Source organism: Macaca nemestrina, chromosome 18 (assembly GCF_043159975.1).
Source record: "Macaca nemestrina isolate mMacNem1 chromosome 18, mMacNem.hap1, whole genome shotgun sequence".
In the NCBI taxonomy this organism is placed as follows: domain Eukaryota; kingdom Metazoa; phylum Chordata; class Mammalia; order Primates; family Cercopithecidae; genus Macaca; species Macaca nemestrina.
In genome coordinates this window covers 4,003,828-4,014,547 of record NC_092142.1, presented here as the reverse complement: position 1 = coordinate 4,014,547, position 10,720 = coordinate 4,003,828, and the positions used below count along the sequence as shown (strand labels likewise).

At 49.3% G+C, this 10,720-nt stretch overlaps 1 protein-coding gene across 7 annotated transcripts in view; it reads right to left on the bottom strand.

The window, feature by feature from the left end:
• LOC105467855 (deoxyribonuclease 1) overlaps positions 1 to 10,720 on the bottom strand; it is a 39,159-nt gene that overhangs the window by 10,997 nt on the left and 17,442 nt on the right. The window contains exon 1 of one of the 7 annotated variants that reach the window (XM_011717627.3): positions 1 to 249. This exon is cut by the window's left edge and continues 537 nt beyond it. The exons of the other annotated variants lie outside the window; for them this stretch is intronic. The gene's annotated coding sequence lies outside the window, so the exon portion shown is untranslated. Of the gene's footprint in view, positions 250 to 10,720 lie in introns of those variants that run through there. 7 annotated transcript variants of the gene reach the window in all.

The window sequence follows — 10,720 nt, the reverse complement described above, 5'->3', positions numbered from 1 at the left end:
CCAGGTTTCCATCTTAGAAAGACCGTCTGGTCACGCCTGCTCAGGAAACACTCCCCTGCTGTCCTCTGAAGCAGGGGCTTTGTCTCACACTTTAGCTGTGGCTGGGACATCTCCCCTCGGACAGGTCTGATGGGCATCAGGCATCATAAACTTGCTGCAGCCGCAATGGCCCCAGATTACTTCCCTGGCCTTCCCTGGTCATGTCTATGGCCCCACCACCATGCAGGTGCTAGAATACCTGAGATCATCCTAGGCCCCGCTCCCCCTCCAGCACCACCCCCACCATACACCCTGCGTCTGCACGTCTTCCAGATTCTGCAGCCTCCACACCACCCATCGTCACCACTTCACCCTTTGGCCGCCCTGCTTCCAGGTACATGTCCCAACCATCCCCACAGCCCCCAGAACATCTTGCAAATGTGTAATTAGATCTCATTATTCCCCTACTTAAAATCTGTCACCAGTTTTTCATTGTCCCTAACACGAAATCCAATGCTGACCGTGACCTATGCGATTCTAAGCTCTGAGCCTTCCGCTCTGCCTGCAGAGCTGGGGCCTTCTTGTCATTCCAGTTTCAGCTTAAATGTCACCTTTTCAGAGGACATCCTCTCCCCGCTCAACCCCTACACCCGCCATGGCCCCAGGTTCATCTCTGCTGGCCCGTATGGCTCATTTGCTCTGGTGTGTTTACCCGGGTACCTGTTTACCCTCGTTTATGGCCGGCTTATTTATGGCTGACTTCCAGGAACACAAGCTCCAGGAAGTGGTGGCCAGGAAAGCAGTGGTCTTTCTTGCCCATGAAAATATTAGTGGAGCAGAGGAGGTACTCCACAGCCAGCCACTGGACACAGCTGAGCCACAAGCCCACCTCCTACCCAGCAGCTCCAGGCTCCAGGCTCCCCGCAGACCCCCCAGAGAAAAACCTTGACAACCCAGCACAGTGGACACTGCAGGGAATCCAGGTGGCACTTAGACATTCTGGGCACTGGGCTTGAGCTGACTGGAAGCTCCCAGGGGTGCAGTGGCTCCCACAACCCTACAAGGCCTACCTGCTCTCGGCTGGCTTCACTTGGGGTTCCTTCTCTCCTCTCCCTTGGGAGGTGTTTGCTGGCCCCAGGGACAGAGCGTCTTAGAGGACAAAGGGCTACTATCCTGTACTCAGGTAAAAGGCCAGTGTCTTTGCCGTGACAATGTTTTAACCCCATGTCCCACAACCTGAGCAGGATGCAGTCATCACAGCCCAGTGCACTGCCCTTGGCCTGCGCCCCAGCCTGGTTGCACCATCCCTCATGAATTAATTTCTGTTCATTATAAAGAAAGCATTAACCCAGGATGGGAAATTTCTCAGACCACCACACATCAGAATCACAAAGACTCGCAACAGCTGCACAGTCACGCTCGGCAGGCAGCAGACCGCCCCTTCCCCAACCCGGCCTGCTATGGAAGGTCAGCACTCGCCTTCTGCCTTTCACGAGGTATGGGCCTGAATCACAGCATGTTGGCTCAGCCTGCGCTGGCTGCCCCCGTCCCTGCCTACACGCTCCCAGTGCTGCCGCTTTCTGCACTCTGCTTTGAGGAGATGCAAACGAAAAGAAGTTTGGCTAGAAAGCCACTTTCTCACCAGGGAGGTTAGCACACCCACAGCCTGAGTCCCTGAGGACAATGAGAACTCACGTTCCCAATGAGGATTTAAACAAAGCCACAAGGCGAACTGCAACTGGACGCCACTGTGCTGATGTTTCCAACAAGGGTCGCAATGAAAAGTAATCCCCCAATTCCCCAATTCCAAAGCCACCTCGGTCTCTCCCAAGTACAAAGGCCTTTTCAGCAGGGCCCCCTCCCTGTCCAAGGCTGGGGGGCCACAGAAAGGAAAAGGGAGGGTGCCCTAAGGGTCCAGGAAAAGGACACACAATGTAAAGTGAGCTGGTTGTGGTGGTATTTGCAAGGTATTTTCTCTTTAATTTTTTTTTATTTTAAAGAAATGAGACAGGGTCTCTCACTCTGTCACCCAGGCTGGAGTGCAGTGACACGATCTCAGCTCACTGCCGCCTCCCAGGCTCAAGTGATCTTCCCATCTCAGCCTCCCAAGAAGCTGGGACCACAGGCATGCACCACTGGGCCTGGCTAATTTTTTGTATTTTTTGTAGAGATGGGGTTTTGCCACGTTGCCCAGGCTGGTCTCGAACTCCTAAGCCCAACTGATCCGCCTGCCTTGGCCTCCCAAAGTGCTGGGATTATAGGCATGAGCTACCATGCCAAGCCCCACAACTTATTTTTCTATTGACCTTTCTTCTAGAGCACTAATCCTTTTTTCAGCTGATTCCAATCTGCTGGTAAATACACCTACTAGATTTTTTATTTTTATTTTTTGAGACGGAGTCTCGCTCTGTCACCCGGGCTGGAGTGCAGTGGTGCATTCATAGCTCATTGCAGCCTCCACCTCCTAGATGCTAGCAATCCTCCCTCCTCAGTCTCTCAAGTAGCTGGGACCCACGCATGTGCCACCATCCCCGGCTAATTATGTAAAATCTTTACGGTTTTGAGACCCAGTCTCACTCTGTTGCCCAGGCTGGAGTGCAGGGGTGCAATCTCGGCTCACTGCAACCTGTGCCTCCCAGGTTCAAGCGATTATCCTGCCTCAGCATCCTGAGTAGCTGGGATTACAGACACCCGCCACCACGCCTGGCTAATTTTTCTATTTTTAGTAGAGATAAGGTTTTGCCATGTTAGCCAGGCTGGTCTTGAACCCCTGACCTCAAGTGATCTGCCTGCCTCGGCCTCCCAAAGTGCTGGGATTGCAGGTGTGAGCCACTGCGACCAGCCTAATTAAAAAAAAAAAAAAATTAGTAGAGACAAGGTCTTGCTGTGTTGCTCAGGCTGGTCTCAAACTCCTCACCTCAGCCTCCCAAAGTGCTGGGATTACAGGTGTAAGCTACTGCACCTGGCTGAATTTTAAATATCAGTTATTGTGCTTTTCTGTCTTAGAACTTCCATTATATTTTCTATGAATTCCAAGTCTATGAAACGATCCATCTCATCTCTATTCTTTGCTTTTTTTTTTTTTTTTTTTTGAGACGGAGTCTCGCTCTGTCACCCAGGCAGGAGTGCAGTGGCCGAATCTCAGCTCACTGCAAGCTCCGCCTCCCAGATTTACGCCATTCTCCTGCTCAGCCTCCCGAGTAGCTGCGACTACAGGCGCCTGCCACCTCGCTCGGGTAGTTTTTTTGTACTTTTTTAGTAGAGACGGGGTTTCACCGTGTTCGCCAGGATGGTCTCGATCTCCTGACCTTGTGATCCGCCCGTCTCGGCCTCCCAAAGTGCTGGGATTACAGGCTTGAGCCACCGCGCCTGGCCTCATCTCTATTCTTTAAAATACCTGTGATTGACCGGGCGTGGGGGCTCATGCCTGTAACCCCAGCACTTTGGGAGCTCGAGGTGGTGGATCACAAGGTCAGGAGATCGAGACCATCCTGGCTAACATGGTGAAACCCTGTCTCTACTAAAAATACAAAAAATTAGCCAGGCGTGGTGGCGGGTGCCTATAGTCCCAACTACTTGGGAGGCTAAGGCAGGAGAATGGCGTGAACCCAGGAGGTAGAGCTTGCAGTGAGCCGAGATCACGCCACTGCACTCCAGCCCGGGCAACAGAGCAAGACTCCATCTCAATAAATAAATAAATACATAAAATAGGCCGGGCGCGGTGGCTCACGCCTGTAATCCCAGCACTTTGGGAGGCCGAGACGGGCGGATCATGAGGTCAGGAGATCGAGACCATCCTGACTAACACGGTGAAACCCCGTCTCTACTAAAAAAGTACAAAAAAACTACCCGAGCGAGGTGGCAGGCGCCTGTAGTCGCAGCTACTCGGGAGGCTGAGCAGGAGAATGGCGTAAATCTGGGAGGCGGAGCTTGCAGTGAGCTGAGATTCGGCCTCCCAGTGGGCAGCCCCACCCAGGATGTGGGAGGCCACGGGCCCCAAGCTCCCCTGGAGACTTCTCCCACTGCCCTACCCTCAGGAAGCCATGAGCTGTCACCTTCTCTGTAACCAAACTCCTCTCTGGGGGCCAGGACACGTGCAGAAAGCACTTTGTGTTTTCTCAGGGCACTTGTGGAGCTGAACTGTTTGGAAAAGCCATTTCACGGGGAAGGAGTCGCACAAAAGAGGCCTTCCCGCAGGGGTGGTCTCCAGGACAGACGCCCCCCAAGCCTGGGATCGGTGGAAGATGCCGTCCCTCACTATGCCCCAGACTCCCCACCAGCCATGAGCGGCTCCCCAGAGGGCCTGCCCATGCTGGGCCCTCGAGCATTCTCCCTCCAAGGGTCCAGCCCTGGGAACAGGAAAGCACCCCAGGAGGAGAGCAGGCAAGGTGTCTGCAAGCCTCAGCCTCCCCAGGAATCACAGGGCTCTGGGAAGCGGCACTGATTCTCACCTCTCACCACATAAATGCGTCCACTCCGCTTGCCAGGGTGGCTTCCTAGGCTCCTCCCCTGTGGCCCACATGGAGGGGTGGCTGCTCATCGGGGCCACGCCCCTCCCCAGCATGGAGCTGCAGCAGGGCCACGCTGGCCACCACCAGCCACCCTGCCACACAGCTGCAGCCGTGGATGGGGTCTCGGGCAGGAGTAGCAACAGCAGCTTGGGGCTGGGGATGAAGTCTAGCTTGGTCCTGATCCACCCAAAGCCAGAGTTACCACACACGAGTGGCCCTGTTGGGCCTGCTCCCCACTGTCCAAAGTCCACAGGAGTCACGGTGGAGCCGTCGAGACAGGACAGTGGCTCTGCCCTTGCGAGCTCATGGGTGACAGACTCCTGCCCTCACTTGAGCCCCAGAGGAGGCGCTGATCTTCGGAGGTGCCTGGGCCCAGCAGTGACAGCCACAGGAAGCTAGTAACATGCAACTTGCTGGGGAGGCCGCTACCCAGGCTGGCGCTGTGCCACTTACTCAGCAAGCCTTTGCCATCCTGCTGTTCCTGTTCACACTGTGGTCACTAAAAGGAGAAGGGGAGTGTTAATCATGTCCACCAGCTCAGCCAGCAGCACCTGTTCTGAAACCTCAGCAAGCTCCCGACAGGCTGTTCTGTTTGTTCTGTTTATATACTCATGTAGGATGCAGCAACAGGGAACCCTGAACACCTGGAAAACTGGACAACATACTTTCGTCTTCAGTTGGTGGAAGACAGTGCAGGACAGTGATTCCGACCGAAGGGAAACCAGAGAGCGCGTCCTATGACTGCACCAGTTACAGCCAGGAGGCGGGTTCCAGACTGCAGCACGGGGAGGGAAACTCAGCCGGAACCGCAGTCTCTCTGAGTTGGGAAGACAGAGTTCAAAGGTCAGGGAGGCCAAGGCTGCTGTTATTTGCAGGGCAGAGTCCTGGGGAGGAAGCAGCTGCACAGACAGGCAGAGCCAGGATCTGCCCAGGGTCTTCTGGAGTCTTTAGCTGAAAACAGATCTGTGCCTGGGTGAGAAAAAACTATATGAGAAGGCCCAGAAAAGAATCCTGAGGAAGCAGCAAACAAAAAAATCCCCAGAGTTCACAAAGGGAATATTTTGTGTTCCCACAAGCCACTGTGGAGAGATGTCCTAACTCATGGGGTACGGGGTAGACTCCGCAGACGGGTATCACCCTTAGTAATGGAGCTAAGTCAGCTGCAGATTAAAGCAGCACCGGACCCACTGAAAAGCTCAGACGCCTCTAAAGGATCGCTGCTTCCAAGGGACTTAACTGCATTCCAGACCCAAATCCAACACTATTCAAAGAAATTTAACAAAATTCACCAGCCAACAATTTATTTTATTTTTTTGTAGAGAGAGGGTCTCGCTATGTTGCCCAGGCTGGTCTTGAACTCCTGAGCTCAATCGATCCACCTACCTCGGCCTCCCAAAATGCTGGGATTACAGGCGTGAGCCACCATGCCCGTCGTACTTTTCTTACTCTTAACCGTTAACGGTTTGTTCAACCCAATAACAGCAAGAGCTAGGCATGGTGGTGCATGCCTATAGACTCAGTTAAGAGGCTGAGGCAGAATAGCTCGAGTCCAGGAGTTCTGGGCTATCTGGGCTGAGTGTCTGCACTAAGTTTGGCATCAAAATGGTGACCTCCCGGGAATATGGTGACCTCCCCTCCTTAGGCACCACCAGGTTGCCTAAGGAGGGGTGAATAAGCCCAGGTCAGAAATGAAGCAGGTCAAAACTCCTGTACGGAGATCAGTAATGGGATTGCACTTGTGAATAGCCACTGCACTCTAGCCTGGGCCACATAGTAACGCTCTGACTCTATTATTAATATTTTAAAACGCTGGGTACAATGGCTCACACCTGTTAATCCCAACACTTTGGGAGGCTGAGGTGGGCAGATCACGAGGTCATGAGTTCGAGACCAGCCTGGCTAACATGGTGAAACTCTGCCTCTACTAAAAATACAAAAAATCAGCTGGGCATGGTGGCAGGCGCCTGTAGTCCCAGCTACTCAGGAGCCTGAGGCAGGAGAATGGCGTTAACCCGGGAAGGGGAGCTTGCAGTGAGCCCAGATCGAGCCACTGCACTCCAGCCTGGGCGACAGAATGAGACTCCATCTCAAAAACAAATAAACAAACAAAAAAACTCTGTCGCAACAACAAAAACAAAAACCAGCAACAATGTATTCAATGGTTATGGTTTATGAATAAGTGAAATTAATGACAGCAATATCATAAGGGACGGTAAGGATATCATAAGGGACGGTAAAGATGAACTGGGAATACTCTGTTAGAGGGAACTCGTACAACCCATGAAGTGGTATAGCATCAGTTGAAAGTGGAATTGGATAAGTTGTAACTGTAAATACCAAACTCAAGGGCAAAGATTTTTTTTTTTTTTTGAGATGGAGTCTCGCTCTTGTCAACCAAGCTAGAGTGCAGGGGCGCCATCTCGGCTCACTGCAACCTCCACCTCCTGGGTTCAAGCCATGCTCCTGCCTCAGCCTCCCAAGTAGCTGGGATTACAGATTACAGGCACCTGCCCCCATGCCCAGCTAATTTTTTGTATTTTTAGTAGAGATGGGGTTTCACCATGTTAGCCAGGCTGGTCTCAAACTCCTGACCTCAGGTGATCCACCCTCCTTGGCCTCCCAAAGTGCTGGGATTACAAGCATGGGCCATTGTGCCCAGCCAAGACTTTTTAGAAGTATAAAATAAGAAGCATAATTGACATGCTAAGAGAGAAAAAAATGCAATCATATAAGATGTTCAGTTAAAGTCAGAGAAAGCAGGAAAAGAGTGGAAGACCAAAATAAAAAGAAAAGGGAAGAATAAAAGCAATAGAAAACAGTAATAAATACGGCAGATATTAATCTAACTGCACCAATAATCTTTTTAATTGTCAATGTTCAAGCAAATAAGAAGTAGAAAATGTCAGAATATATCCAAAAATAAGATCCAAGCATGTGTTGGGTCAAAAATGAAGAGAAATAAAGACTTTCCCAGAAGAACAAAAATTAAAGGAATTTGTCATTAGTAAATCCACCTTGCAAAAAATGTTAAAAGAAGACCCAGGAAACTCACTTTAAATATAAAGACACAGGTAGATTAAAATTAAAGAGATGAGGCTGGGCACGATTGCTCATGCCTGTAATCCCAGCACTTTGGGAGGCTGAGGCGGGCAGATCACCCGAGGTCAGGATTTCGAGACCAGCCTGGACAACATGGTAAAACCTCGTCTCTATTAAAAATACAAAAATTACCCAGGTGTGGTGGCACACACCTGTAATCTCAGCTACTTAGTAGGCTGAGGCAAGAGAATCACTTGAACCCAGGGGGTGGAGGTTGCAGTGAGCTGACATCGCGCCACTGCACTCCAGCCTCGGTGACAAGAGCAACACTCTGTCTCAAAAAAAAAAAAAATTAAAGAGATGGATAAAGACATACCAGGAATCAAAAGAAAGTCCCAGTAGCTATGCTGATTTCAGGCAGAGCAGACTTCAGAGCAAGGAAAATTACCAGGCATAGAAAAAGGATATTACAAAATTATAAAGGAGTATTTCTCTAAGATGAGATAACAAACCTTATGTGTATACGCCTAACAACAGAGCATCAAAATCCTCAAGGCAAAAACTGAGAACTGCAAGGAAAAGCAGATGAATTCACTATTATACTTGGAAACTTCAACACCAATCTATCAAAACGGACAGATCCAGCGGGCAGAAAATCAGTAAGGACATAATGAACTCAACAGCACCATCAAGCAACGGGATAGAACTGACATCTACAGAGTACTTCATCCAACAACAGCAGGATACACATTCCTCTAAAGCTCACATGGAACATTCACCAAGATAGATCACATTCTGGTCCATAAAACACACCTGAGCAAACAATTATGAGTTTACGTTTTGGGGCACACAGTATATAACAATGTAATTTTGTGACAACTGAAAGGGGTGGAGATGAAGCTATAAAGAAGCAGAATTGTTGCATGTTACTCAAGTTATACCGCTATAAATTCAAATTACAGTGTTACACAAAATAAAATGAGAAAATAATTAAACATGTTACTACAAAAAACAAGAAAGAAAGAAAAAAGAAAACCTACAAAACTGCAGCTAAACACAAAAGAAGACAATAATGCAGGTAATGAGAGATTTTAAAATCCATGGCCGGGTGTGGTGGCTCACGCCTGTAATCCCAGCACTTTGAGAGGCCAAGGTGGGTGGATCACCTGAAGTCAGGAGTTCAAGACCAGCCTGGCCAACATGGCAAAACCCCATCTTTACTAAAAATACAAAAACTATCCAGGCATGATGGCACATGCCTATAATCCTGCTACTAGGGGGGCTGAAGCAGGAGGATCCCTTGAACCTGGGAGGCAGAGGTTGCAGTGACCTAAGATCGTGCCACTGCACTCCAGACTGGGCAACAGAGCGAGACTCCATCTCAATTAAAAACAAAAAACAAAAAACCCTATAAGGTGGCCAGGCATGGTGGCTCATGCCTGTAATCTCAGCACTTTGGGAGGCCGAGGCAGGTGAGGTTAGGAGTTGGAGACCAGCCTCGCCAATATGGTGAAACCTTTCTCTACTAAAAATACAAAAATTAGCTGGGCATGGTGGCAGGCACTTGTAGTCCCAGCTACTAGGGAGGCTGAAGCAGAAGAATTGCTTGAATCTGGGAGGCAGAGGTTGCAGTGAGTCGAGATTGCTACTGCACTCCAGCCTGGGCAACAGAGAAAGACTCTGTCTCAAAAACAAAACAAACCCAAAAAATTAGCTGGGTGTGGTGGCACATGCCTGTAGTCACGGCTACTTGGGAAGCCGAGGCAGGAGAATCGCTGGAACTCGGGAGGCGGAGGTTGCAGTGAGCCAAGACTGTACCACTGCACTCCAGCCTGGGTGACAGAGCAAGACTCCATCTCTAAAAAAATAAATAAATAAAATCCTATTAGGTATATAGAAAAGAAACAGCAAAATGACATATGTCTTTCCTGATCAGTAACTAAGTGTAAATGGATTAAACTCTCCAATCAGAAGATAGAGATTAGCAGCATAGAAGAAAACTACATTACTCCATTATATGCCATCTATAAGAAACTTACTTTTTTATATTTACTTTTATTTTTTAGAGAGACAGGGTCTCCCTATGTTGCTCAGGCAAGATTTGAACTCCTGGGCTTAAGCAATCCTCCTGCCTCAGCCTCCCAAGTAACTGGGACTACAGAAAAGAATCACTTTAGATCCAAAGACACAAATAGATTGAAAGTCAAAGGATGGAAAAACATATTCCATGCAAACAGTAACCGAACGAGAGCAGGGCTATATTACTGTAAGACAAAAGAGACTTTAAATAAAAAAATAAGAGATTAAAAAAAGGACATTATATAAAGGTTCAATACAGCAAGAAGATAAAATTATGAACAGATTGCACCTAATAACAGACCATCAAAATATATAAAGCAAAACTGACAGAACTGAAGGGAGAAATAACCAGGAACAGTGGCTCATGCCCATAATCCTAGACTTTGGGAGACTGAGGTGGGCAGACTGCCTGAGCTTTGGAGTTCAAGGCTAGCCTGGGCAACATGGAGAAAACCCGTCTCTACAAAAAAGGACAAAAATTAGCCAGGTGTGGTGGTGTGGGCCTGTAGTCCCAGTTACTTGGGGCACTGAGGTGGGAGGATCGCTTTGAGACTGGGAGGTCGAGGCTGCAGTGAGCTGTGATCACGCAACTGCACTCCAGTCTGGGTAACAAAGTGAGACCCCGTCTCAAAAACAACACAAAAACAACAAAAAACAAAACAACAACAACCCCCCCACCCCACACATAAAACAAAAACAAACAAGGGCTGGGTGTGGTGGCTCACGCCTGTAAACCAGCACTTTGGGAGGCCGAGGTGGGCGGATCACCTGAGGTTTGAGACCAGCCTGGCCAACATGGTAAAACCTCATCTCCACTAAAATAAAAATACAAAAATTAGCCGGGCATGGTGGCGGGTGCCTGTAGCCCCAGCTACTCGGGAGGCTGAAGCAGGAGAGTCGCTTGAACCCGGGAAGGGGAGGTTGCAGTGAGCCAAGATTGTGCCGCTGCACTCTAGCCTGGGCAACAGAGCAAGACTCTGTTTTAAAAACAAACAAATTTAAAAGCCCCTACCAAGACTAAATCACAAATAAACAGAAAATCTGAATAGATCTGTAGCTAGTAAGCAGATTGAATCAATAATAAAAAATCTCCTAACTAAGAAAAGTCCTGG